Source organism: Colobus angolensis, unplaced genomic scaffold (genome assembly GCF_000951035.1).
Source record: "Colobus angolensis palliatus isolate OR3802 unplaced genomic scaffold, Cang.pa_1.0 Scaffold585, whole genome shotgun sequence".
NCBI lineage: Eukaryota > Metazoa > Chordata > Mammalia > Primates > Cercopithecidae > Colobus > Colobus angolensis.
This window is the reverse complement of record NW_012119432.1, coordinates 1,462,957-1,474,670: the sequence shown is the minus strand read 5'-3', so window position 1 is coordinate 1,474,670 and position 11,714 is coordinate 1,462,957. Positions and strand designations below refer to the sequence as shown.

The 11,714-nt window shown below is 40.4% G+C and overlaps 1 pseudogene; it reads left to right on the top strand.

Annotated features, from left to right (window-relative positions):
* Positions 1-4,668: 4,668 nt before the first annotated feature.
* Positions 4,669-11,714, top strand: part of LOC105526291 — a 49,576-nt pseudogene continuing 42,530 nt past the window's right edge.

Here is an 11,714-nt window from a genome sequence, read left to right as displayed (position 1 = left end):
ATTCCATGGTGTATATGTGCCACATTTTCTTAATCCAGTCTGTCACAGATGGACATTTGGGTTGATAATGCACCCTTACCTCTTCTGGAAAGAGGCTGCTGTGGGACTGATGCTGGAGAGGATATGGAGAAAAAGGAACATTTATATGCTGCTGGTGGGAATGTAATTGAGTAAAATCACTATGAAAAACAGTATGCAGATTTCTTAACGAACTAAAAATAGAACTACCATCACATCCAGCAATCCCACTGAATCAGTATCTCAAAAGGATACCGGTACTCCCATGTTTGTTGCAGCAGTACTCCCATAGATTTGGAAGCAACGTTAAGTGTCCATCAACAGACAAATTGATGATGAAAATGTGGTCTACATACACACTGGAATACTATTCAGCCATAAAAAAGAATGAAGCCTTGCAATTTGCAGCAACATGGATGAGCCCTGTAGGACATTATGCTAAGTGAAATAAGCCAGGCACAGAAAAATATCACATGTTCTCACTCATACGCGGGAGCTAAAAAAGAGTTAATCTCATGGGCATAGAGAATAGAATGATAGTGGGAAGGGTGGGAGGGTGAGAGTAGGGGATGAAGAGATCCTGACTAGTGGGTAAAAACGTACGGTTAGATAGAAGAAATAGACTCCAATATTCTATAACAAAACAGGACCAGTATAGTTAGCAACGATGTGTTATATATTTCTGGCAACCATCATTCTACTCTCTATCTCCATGAGTTCAATTGCCTTAATTTCTAGGTCCCATAGTTCAAAGTAGATAAAAGAGAGGACATGAAATGTTACAAACACATGGCTGGGCGCGGTGGCTCACGCCTGTAATCCCAGCAGTTTGGGAGGCTAAGGTGGGCGGATGATGATGTCAGGAGATTGAGACCATCCTGGCTAACGCTGTGAAAACCCATCTCTACTGAAAATACAAAAAATTAGCCGGGTATGGTGGCACACACCTGTAGTCCCAGCTACTCGGGAGGCTGAGGCAGGAGAATCACATGAACCCAGGCGACGGAGGTTGCAGTAAGCTGAGATCATACCACTGCACTCCAACTTAGGTGACAGAGCGAGACTCTGTCTCAAAAAAAAAAAAAAAAGAGGTCACGTCTTTTGCAGGAACACGGATGGAGCGGGAGGCTATCATTCTAAGATAACTAATGTAGGAACAGAAAACCAGATACTGCGTGTTCTCAATTTTAAGTGGGGAGCTAAATGATAAGAACTTAGGAACATAGAGAAGGAAACAACAGACACTGGTGTCTACTTGAGGGAGGAGGGTGGGAGGAGGGAAAGGAGCAGCAAAGATAACTATTGGGTACTGAGCTTACTACCTGGATGATGTAATAATATGTACAGCAAATCCTCGTGACGTGTTTATCTATGTAACAAACCTTCACATTTACCTGCAAACCTAAAATTAAAATTAAAAAAAAAAGAGAGAGTTTTAAAAGACTTCTTAAGCATGGTTTTATATGTGATTCTAGGCAACTGGACATGAACCATCTGTAACTGTTTGCAACTATCCTGTTAACTGCTTCCAGCTTACCCACAACTAGGCCATGGGATTCATATAAAAAGCTTCATAACTCATGGAGTTCCCGTAAGCCCAAGCCAGCAGCCTCATTTTTTTTTTTTCTTCTGCAGTCTTGAAACCATTTCATGCAGTTTCAGCCTACCTTTGTATTGAGTCTGGAGTTGGCTTCAAACCTTAAGGATGCTGCCTTTGCTATAAGAGTTATCTCAGTTACCCATCTCCCCAAAGAAGGATGCAGTGCCCTAACCTACACTCTGTCCAGGCTTATGCAGGGAAAGCACTGCCAGGCAGATCTAGAATCACACTAGTCCCCACTCTAAGCCCTAAAGGTCCAAAGAGACAGAAATCGAACAATGTCTACAATTACTTCAAACTTTTGAAACACTATCTTCTAAAGTGGAGGCCCTCAAACTACAGCCCAGTGCCGAAATCCAGCCCTTTTCCTGTTTTCATATGGCCCTTGAGATAAGATGAGTTTCTCTCTATTTAAAGGGTTGTAAAGGAAGAAGGAGGCGGAGAACAGAAAGGAGGAAGAGGAGAAGGCAAAGATGGAGGAGGAAGTGAAGCAAAGAAGAAAATGAGGCATATGCACTGAAGACCATATGCAGCCTACAAATCCTAAAATGTTTACTATCTGGCTCTTTACAGAAAACAATGTTTCCTGACCCCTGTTCTAAACCAAAAACTTCGTCTTTTCAAGCCCTTGCATAAAATGCTCCCATGGCTTTCCATCACTATCAGGATAAGGTCTACATTCGTCAACATCTGACCCTAATTATCACTTAGTCCCTGTCAACTTGGCCCCAACATACACTTCCTATTCACAGAGCCTGAATTACTTGCTCTTTTGTGAACATAACATAAACTTTCATCCCCACTGTACCCTTGTTAAACATTCTCTCCTCTCCCTGGAATACCCTTTTCCTCTGGCCCTGTTGGAAAACTCTTCCTTAAAGGCTCAGCTACATTGTCACTTCTCTAAAGCATTCTCTGAGTACCCCAAGCAGAATTAAGATCTCCTCTGCATATCCACAGCATTTAGTTATGCCTTCTATTAGTTCACTTAATATATTACTCTCTGAGCCACCACTCTCAGCTGGGGGCTGAAAGGTTTACCATTTCCAACTAGCTGTTTATATCATGCGGACAGCCTAAAAGCAGTCCTAGGTTTGAATTTACCTCTGCTTCTATTTACTGTTTACTTAATTTGGGAAAACAAAAAGGATAGATCGACAGTCCCAAATTAGATGAATTGTCACACAGTTGAAAAGAATATAGTGCAAGCCTAGAAAACGGTTTGAGAAAGAATCAAAATCTTACCTGCAAAGTGAGGATAACTTAAAGATATTCTTGGGAAAGAAAAAGTTTTCATTTTATAGATATATGAGGCACTCCATTCCAAGAAAATTGATGCTATGCTAGAAAGTCTCCTACCGGCGGGACTGACATGATTAAAGGAATAAAAGGGAAAAATGGGAAAAGATGAAATAAATGGCTAGATACTAGGGGAATATGAAGAAATCCACATGAATGTCTACAGTGCTCTAAATAACATGATCATTCATTTGTAAAGATGAACTCAAAAAATAAAATTAGTTATACTATACATACGCTATTTAATTGTATGAAAATAGTCAATAAGATGAAGTTTTTTTTTTTTTTTTTTGAGATGGAGTCTAGCTCTTGTTGCCCAGGCTGGAGTGCAGTGGCAGGATCTTGGTTCACTGCAACATCTGCCTCCCGGGTTTAAGCGATTCTCCTGCCTCAGCCTCCTGAGTAGCTGGGATTACAGGCAAGTGCCACCACTCCCAGCGAATTTTTATATTTTTAGGAAAGACAGGGTTTCATCACGTTGGCCAGACTGGTCTCTTATCTCCTGACCTCAGGTGATCCACCCACCTCGACCACCCAAAGTGCTGGGACTACAAGCGTGAGCCACTGTGCCCAGCCGAGATGAAGTATTAATATGGAAAAAGGTTCGTGGAAAAGAAGTAGGTTGAAAATATATATGGACTATGACTTTTTATGTCACTTATTCGAAATAAAAGATAAAACACCCTTTATGTGTATATGTGTGTGTGTAAATGTCTACAAAATTTTACAAGGTATGCCTGATTAGCAAAAATGTTTCCTTCGTAAATAAGGGAGGAGAGTTTGGGGTTGATAATCCAAGAGAGTCAAAAGGCATTTTAACTGTTACCTTTACTTGTGAATTGCTTGACTTCTTAAAAATAATGAGCAATTTTTTGTCAATTTAAATTAAAACCAACAAAATGTACATTCACATCACATCCAGATCCTACAAGACATAACATGGCCGGGCGCGGTGGCTCAAGCCTGTAATCCCAGCACTTTGGGAGGCCGAGACGGGCGGATCACGAGGTCAGGAGATCGAGACCATCCTGGCTAACACAGTGAAACCCCGTCTCTACTAAAAAATACAAAAAACGAGCCGGGCGAGGTGGCGGGCGCCTGTAGTCCCAGCTACTTGGGAGGCTGAGGCAGGAGAATGGCGTAAACCCGGGAGGCGGGGCTTGCAGTGAGCTGAGATCCAGCCACTGCACTCCAGCCTGGGCAACAGAGCAAGACTCCGTCTCAAAAAAAAAAAAAAAAAAATAGGTGATATATTCTTACTCATTTAGTTTTTAAATTGTCTTTCTTGGGTTTTAAATATACATAATAAAAGAAAATCATAGATGCTGAAATAAGTATTCCAAAGCTAAAACACAAGCTGAGAACATCAGAATTAAAACCACATAGGTTAAAAATTATTTTCTTTAAGAATGTTGAATGTTGGTGCCCACTCTCTCCTGGCTTGTAGGTTTTCTACTGAGAGGTCTGCTGTTAGCCTGTGCAGCAAACCACCATGGCACACATTTACCTATGTAACAAACCTGCACGTTCTGCACATGTCTCCCGGAATCTAAAATAAATTAAAATTAAAGAAACGCATGAACTAAAGCCGTTTCTATTAAAGGTGAATGAAACAAACAATAGACGGAAGTTGGGTTACCATGGAAGCAACAGAAATGAACATGTAGAAAAAAAAAAAAGGAGAAGATTTTCTGCTCAGCCACGTCAAAGTCGGGTGTCTAGTCTGTTTCAGTGTGAGATCCTGTAAAATGATGATGTTGGGCACTGAAGGTGGACAGAGATTCGTAATGAAGGTCCAGAGATTGCCCTAGTCTTGCTCAGCCAATAAAGTGCAGTGGATTTTTTTCTGAGTGCAAAATTTAAAATAGGGCTCCACGTATTCATTTCATCTACAGCAGAGAAGGCAGACCAAGTGGTGAGACTTTTGCTGAATTTGAGAGTATGAGGTCAAATTGGACTTGAAAAAAGACAAAGAAATTATAAGACACAGATATGTTTCAGTATTCAAGTCAAACAACGTTGAGATGGATGCGGTGCTGAAGCATAGTGGCCCAGATAGTTCTGACACGGCCAATGATGGCTTTGTACTCCCCTTTGAATGTAGCAAGGAAGAAATTGTTCAGTTCTTCTCACGGTTGGAAATCATGCCAAATGGCGTAAGACTGATGGTGGATTTCCAGGGAAGGAGTACAGGGGAGGCTTTTGTGCAGTATGCTTCACAGGAAATAGCTGAAAATACTCTAGAGAAACACAAGGAAAGAAGAAGGCACATGCATATCAAAATATTTAAGAGCAGTAGAGCTGAAGTTAGAACTCACAAAAGCTTATGGCCATGCAGTGGCCAGGTCCCTATGACAGACCTGGGGCTGTCAAAGGGTGTAACAGCATTAGCAGAGGAGCTGACTTTGAGCGGATGGGGTGTGGTGCTTGTGGTGGAAGCTATGGAGGCTATAATGATTATAATGGTTATAATGATGGCTATGAATGTGGGTCAGATAGATTTGGAAGAAACTTCAGTTATAGTTTTTTAGGACTGTCTGATCATAGACATAAGGACGGTGGCTGTACCTTCCAGAGCACAATGGGACACTGTGTACACATGTGTGGATTACCTTACAGAGCTACTGAGAATGATGTTTATATTTTTTTTCCACTGCTCAATCTTGGAGAGTACACATTGTAATTGGTCCTGATGGCAGAGTAACTGGTGAAGCAAACGTCGAGCTTGTAACTCAGAAGACGCTGTGGCAGCTATGTCAAAAGACAAAGCAAATATGCATCATAGATATGTAGGACTCTTGGATTCTACAATACACCAAGTGGTGGTGGTTATGGTAGCCAAATGATGGGAGTTATGGGCTTGTCAAACCAGTTCAGTTACAGTGGTCCAGCCAGCCCACAGCTTAGTGGTGGTTATGGAGGCAGCTATGGTGGCTAGAGCAGCATGAGTGGATACGATCAAGTTTTACAGGAAAACTCCAGTAATTTTCAATCAAACATTACATAAGTAGCCAAGGAGCAATGAACAGCAGCTACTACAATGGAGGAAGCCATGCATCTCTGGGCGTGAGCAGCATGGGAGGGATGTCTAGCATGTCTGATATGAGTGGTGGATGGAGAATGTAATTGATCCTGATCACGGACTCTTGGCCAACTTTTTTCAAGAAAAAAACTTCAGTTTAACAGTTTTTGAAATACAAGCTTGTGGTTTATGCTTACTCTCTAAGTGGAAATCCGGATTGTTCTGCAGACTTAATTAAGGCTCATTGTTTTTGAACACAGTACTCCTCTAGGATGTAACAGTGAAGTTAAGTAAACTGTAACTGTTAAAAAGTTTCTGTTTTTCTCAAGTTAGTTATATTGTACAATGTACTGAAGCAGTACATGTATTTAGGTTAAAGCAGTTGAATTAAGTTAGTTGTTACCCTTATACCACATTACATTGAACACAGTTTGGATGCATGTTGAAATACATGCTTTTTTTTTTTTTTTTTTTTGTAAAACTCAATATAGGAGCTGTGTCTGGAATTAAAGTAAAACTTTTTGGCATGTTTTTTAATTCTAGTTTCATTTAATAACCTGTAGGGCATGTATGTTTAAGCTTTATTTAAATTAATGGGAAAAAATTAGAGATCCAATACCAATACTTTAGGATTTTGTCTTGGTGTTTACATGAAATTCTTAGGCCTTGATTTTAATCTTTCACTGTATTGTGATTTTCTTCTAGCTGTACTGTACCACATGAAACTTGCCAAATAAATCTTTCTCTTTTTTTTTAATTTTTTGAGACAGAGTCTTGCTCTGTCGCCCAGCCTGAAGTGCAGTGGCACAATCTTGGCTCACTGCAGCCTCTGCCCACCAGGTTCCAGCGATTCTCCTGCCTCAGCCTCCTGGGTAGCTGGGATTATGGGAGCATGCCACCATGCCCGGCGAAGTTTTGTATTTTTACTAGCGATGGGGTTTCCCCATGTTGGCCAGGCTGGTCTTGAACTCCTGACCTCAGGTGATCCGCCTGCCTCGGCCTCCAAAAGTGCTGGGATTGCGGGCATGAGCCACTGCACCCGGCCAATCTTCCTGTTAAAAACTGAAGGAGGAGGAGGAGGAGGAGGAGGAGAAGGGAAAAGAGGGGGGTATTATGACTTGGCACAACTAGTAATATCAGGTTAGAATAGATCGTCAGGGCTATCATATTTTGTAATCCTTGAAAATCAATAAAGTTGAACAGTTAATTTCAGTGCAGGCTAACTTAAAATGTAAAGTAATTTTCTCCTCTTTGATTCATAAATTCATTTATTCATCAATCCGTCAAAGATTTACTGAGTGCCTAAAATGTGCCAGACCCTGTATGCTGGGTGTGAAAGATACAGAAAAGAAATAACTCATGCCTTTCTTGTACTTAAAAAGCTCAGTCTAACCAAGGCCTTTATGTAGAGTAAATGACTTGTAAGAGACTCACAGGCTGTCTGGGACAATATTGTTCTCTTTATTTCTCCTTACTGTTGGTTAAGATTTCCCCTAAATATATTACAGATTCAACTCCTTTTATGTAGCAAGAACTGGCAGTGTGGAGTGGAACTGTTCACCACCCGTTCACCATCTCTGCTTTCCGATTTCCAACGCGGAGGTTGGCAAACTTTTAGCGTAAAAGGGCCAGATAGTAAATACTTTAGGCTTTGTGGGATAAAAGTCTAGGGCATCACATAGGTACTTATATAACCATTTAAAATGTAGAAACCATTTTTAGCTTGTAAACCATATGAAAACAGAGCCAGATTTGACCAATAATTTTCCAACCCTTGTTCTAGTAGAAACATCTGGGGATGAGAGAGGGAAGCAGCAAAGTTGTTATTCCTACTATTTAAGGTCAGATATAATAAAGAGCAAAGCAGGCACAGTCCTCGCCTTCACAGAGTTTACAGAGCAGGCACACAGCTAGTCCATAAAGGTGTATGTTTATCCCATTTCTCTTGCATGTCACAAAAAGAGCAGCTGTTTGAAAGCTTCTCTTACACTTACACCATCATTCTAAAATGAACTACTTGAATGTCTGTATCCTCACTAGGTTAAAACCTCTGATAAGCCAAGGAGCATGTTTTATTTATCTTTATATTCTTAGTTCCTAGCACTCCCTGCGCCTTGTGCACGTGTTATACGCTCAATAATTGCTTGTCAGATGAATGGAACTAAACTGTTTTATCACATTATGTGTGTGCCTTTTTAGATGGTCACTTGTCTTTTGCTAGAGTTAACTGTGTTGTAAAAAAGACTCTGAATTCAAAGCCTACACTTTTGAGAATGGAAGGGGGCGTATATTCACTGCAGTTGACATCAAGATAAGGTCTAAAAAAAATCTTTGTGACATCCTATATTTTCAGCTGGGATTTGCAACAAACTATTGTTTTCCTTTTCTCCAAGAAAAACTCTACCTGACAACAATTTTCTTGTTGGTTTCACCAGGAGACTGCACACTCCTCTTACGAGATCGATCAGGTCTTACATCTTTCTTTCCTTATTATTTCATAAAGGAAAAGGACAGCTTTTTCTTATGTTGACTATTCTGTCTCTGTGACCTGTGGGTAAAACTAAATACACAGGTAGTGACTACTCAAAAGCCCGTCTGGATGGCTGAAACTGACATGTTTCTATTTGAACATGTGTGAAGTCAAACGTGCCCTTGTCAGCATAAAAGATGCAAATACCTTTAAAAGTATACTCTATTTTTACCAGTATAAAAGGAATGCATATTCATTCTAGAAAATTTGAAAATAATAGAAAAATGGAAGGTAAGGGAATAGACTGTGTATATACTCACCATCTAAATATATCTGTTATAATATTTTTCTCAAGTTTAAGCTTTATGTGCCTCAGGTTTTTCATCTATAAATTCATTTATAAATCTATAAACAACAATACCTTCCTTAAAGTGTTGTAATGAATCTTAAAATAATCAATACATGCATAATGCCTAAAAAATATTTTTTCTTTATTTAAAAAACTTGTATTTTAGGTTCAGGGGTACATGTGCATGTTTGTTATATAGGTACATTTGTGTCATGGGGGTTTGTCGTACAGATTATTTTATCATCCAGATACTAGGCCTAGTACCCAATAGTTCTTTTTTCTGATACTCTCCCTTTTCCTACCCTCAACCCTCAAATAGACCCCAGTGTCTGCTCTTCCCCTCCTAAAGGAGATTTTTACACAGAGTACATGCTCAACAAATGTTAGATAAATAGTACTCCTCATACTGAATATTATCTTTTAGTGCCTTAACTTGTTTTGTTATCATTATATCACAATAACAAACATTCCTTATGTAATTAAAAATTTTACTTAACATATTTGGGAGGCTGAGGCAGGCAGATCACGAGGTCAGGAGTTCGAGATCAGCCTGGCCAACATAGTGAAACCCCGTCTCTACTAAAAATACAAAAATTAGCTGGGCGTGGTGGTGCACACCTGTAGTTCCAGTTACTCAGGAGACTGAGGCAGGAGAATCACTTGAACCTGGGAGGCAGAGATTGCAGTGAGCCGAGATCGTGCCACTGCACTTCAGCCTGGCAACAGAGCAAGACTCCATCTCAAAAAAAAAAACAAATTTTTTACTTAACATAATTATGGTCCAATGCCTCCAATACATTGTTACAATTAGTAATAATACAGAATATTATATAAAAGAACCCCTAACTCTTGCTTATTTTATAAAACAAACAGAAATCAGTTACAAAATTCATAAATATTAACATTGTTTGAAATGTCGATCCTACTTAACCACAATTGCCAGAATAGCCTAGAAAAGTCTGTTCATGAAGTATTTGTAGAAAACAGCTGGCCAGGCGCGGTGGCTCAAGCCTGTAATCCCAGCACTTTGGGAGGCCGAGACGGGCGGATCACGAGGTCAGGAGATCGAGACCATCCTGGCTAACACGGTGAAACCCCGTCTCTACTAAAAAATACAAAAAAAAAGCTAGCCGGGCGGGGTGGCGGGCGTCTGTAGTCCCAGCTACTCGGGAGGCTGAGGCAGGAGAATGGCGTAAACCCGGGAGGTGGAGCTTGCAGTGAGTTGGGATCCGGCCACTGCACTCCACACTCCAGCCTGGGCGACAGAGCGAGACTCCGTCTCAAAAAAAAAAAAAAAAAAAAAAAAAAAAAAAAAAAAAAAAAAAAAAGTAAACAGCTAAGTTTTCAACTATATCTAGGTGACTCTAAGACCACTTATAAAAAGAACATGCTTCGAAATTGTCCAAAGAAATCTTCATTTTTACTAAGCTTCAGATAGGTAATTGCATATTTTTGAATACTTACGGGAACTGAATCTGAATATTCAACTCTAAAGTAACCCATCAAACTTGCCATAATTTTCTTATATTTTCTCGAATCACGGACTATAGATTACTCTTCATCAGTTATTAACTTCTTTAATGATAACATTTTTTAGTTTATTTACTGTTTGTCCTCAACTTTCTACATACTTTTCCATTTCAGAGACAAATTAATGAGTAAAATAGCCAGTGGACAGGCGTTATTCATTAAAATTGTGTTTACAGATGCAAAGTATGATAGGTAATTCTGGTAACTGCCCAGATCAGAACTACATGAATGAAGAAATGTAAGTAATAACACCAACTTCCCAGGCAATAAATTAGCAGTTTACTTGAAGTGTCAGTTCCCACAAGAAATACAAATAGTAAATATTCATAACAAATAAGTTCAACTTGGTTAAGGGGTTAAACAAATGCAATATTTAACAAACATGAGATGCAAATTTTTGTATAGAAAAGAAGAAAAAAATAAATGAAATAAGTCCCAGTCCTGGAAAAGACTGAAAAGAAATACGCTTATTTATGACTAGCATAATCCTTTCAATGAATAATTTGGTGATGTATATCAGGGTAGATAAAATAATTATACCCTCTGGCCCAACAATTCCCCACATGGAAATTTACCCTAAGTGACTAATCAAAGCAGCGAAGCTATGTAAGATTGCTTTATTAACATGCCATGGTGGATGGCAGAGCAAGATGGCTGACATCGATGCAGCTCTCTTCCACAGAATGGAACCAAAATAGCATGTAGTTATTCACACTTAAAATAGATTGTGAAAGAGGGAACACTGGAATGCAACAGAGCAGTGATGGGAAAGCACTGAAAGCAAAGAAGAAAGAAGCAAGGCAGCCTGCTTGGCAGAGATGTGCCAGGAGCTGGGACAAGGTCCTGTGTGGGGAAAGGGTAAGTGAGAGCCCACCAAGGCTGTACATTTTGACAACGGACTCTTACAATCCTAGCTATGGGGAGAGCCCGTCCACTGTCATGGGCCTGGAGATGAGCACAAGAAGCTGTCTAGAGATCGTGCAGGCATTGTTCCAGAGAGGGTACTCACGCTGACCCCACAGGCTTCTGAGCCCTGAGCAGCTACAGCATGGTATCATTGGAAGATCTCGGTCCCCAAAGGACTGTTTCCTATTCTGGGGCACACATTGCTCCTGCCACTGCTGGGGGGAAAAAAAAAGGCAGAAAGAGACCAGGCACATTCACATATCCCAAGGAGAAATTCCACCACCACCACTGTAGTGGTGGGGGACTCAGACACAAGTAAACTGTGCCCCCCACGGCACTGTACCCACTGAGAGTGACCCCACCCTCCTCCTCAGTAGCAGACCCAAAGCGGGCAGCAATCTCAGAGCCAAATCGCCAAAGGACTGCATCCTGCCCTGGAGCTGATGCTGCCACTGCCACCACCAGGCCAAGGATGGTGGAGAGAGGAGGGTGGGCATTTTCTTTCTTTTTTTTTTTTTTT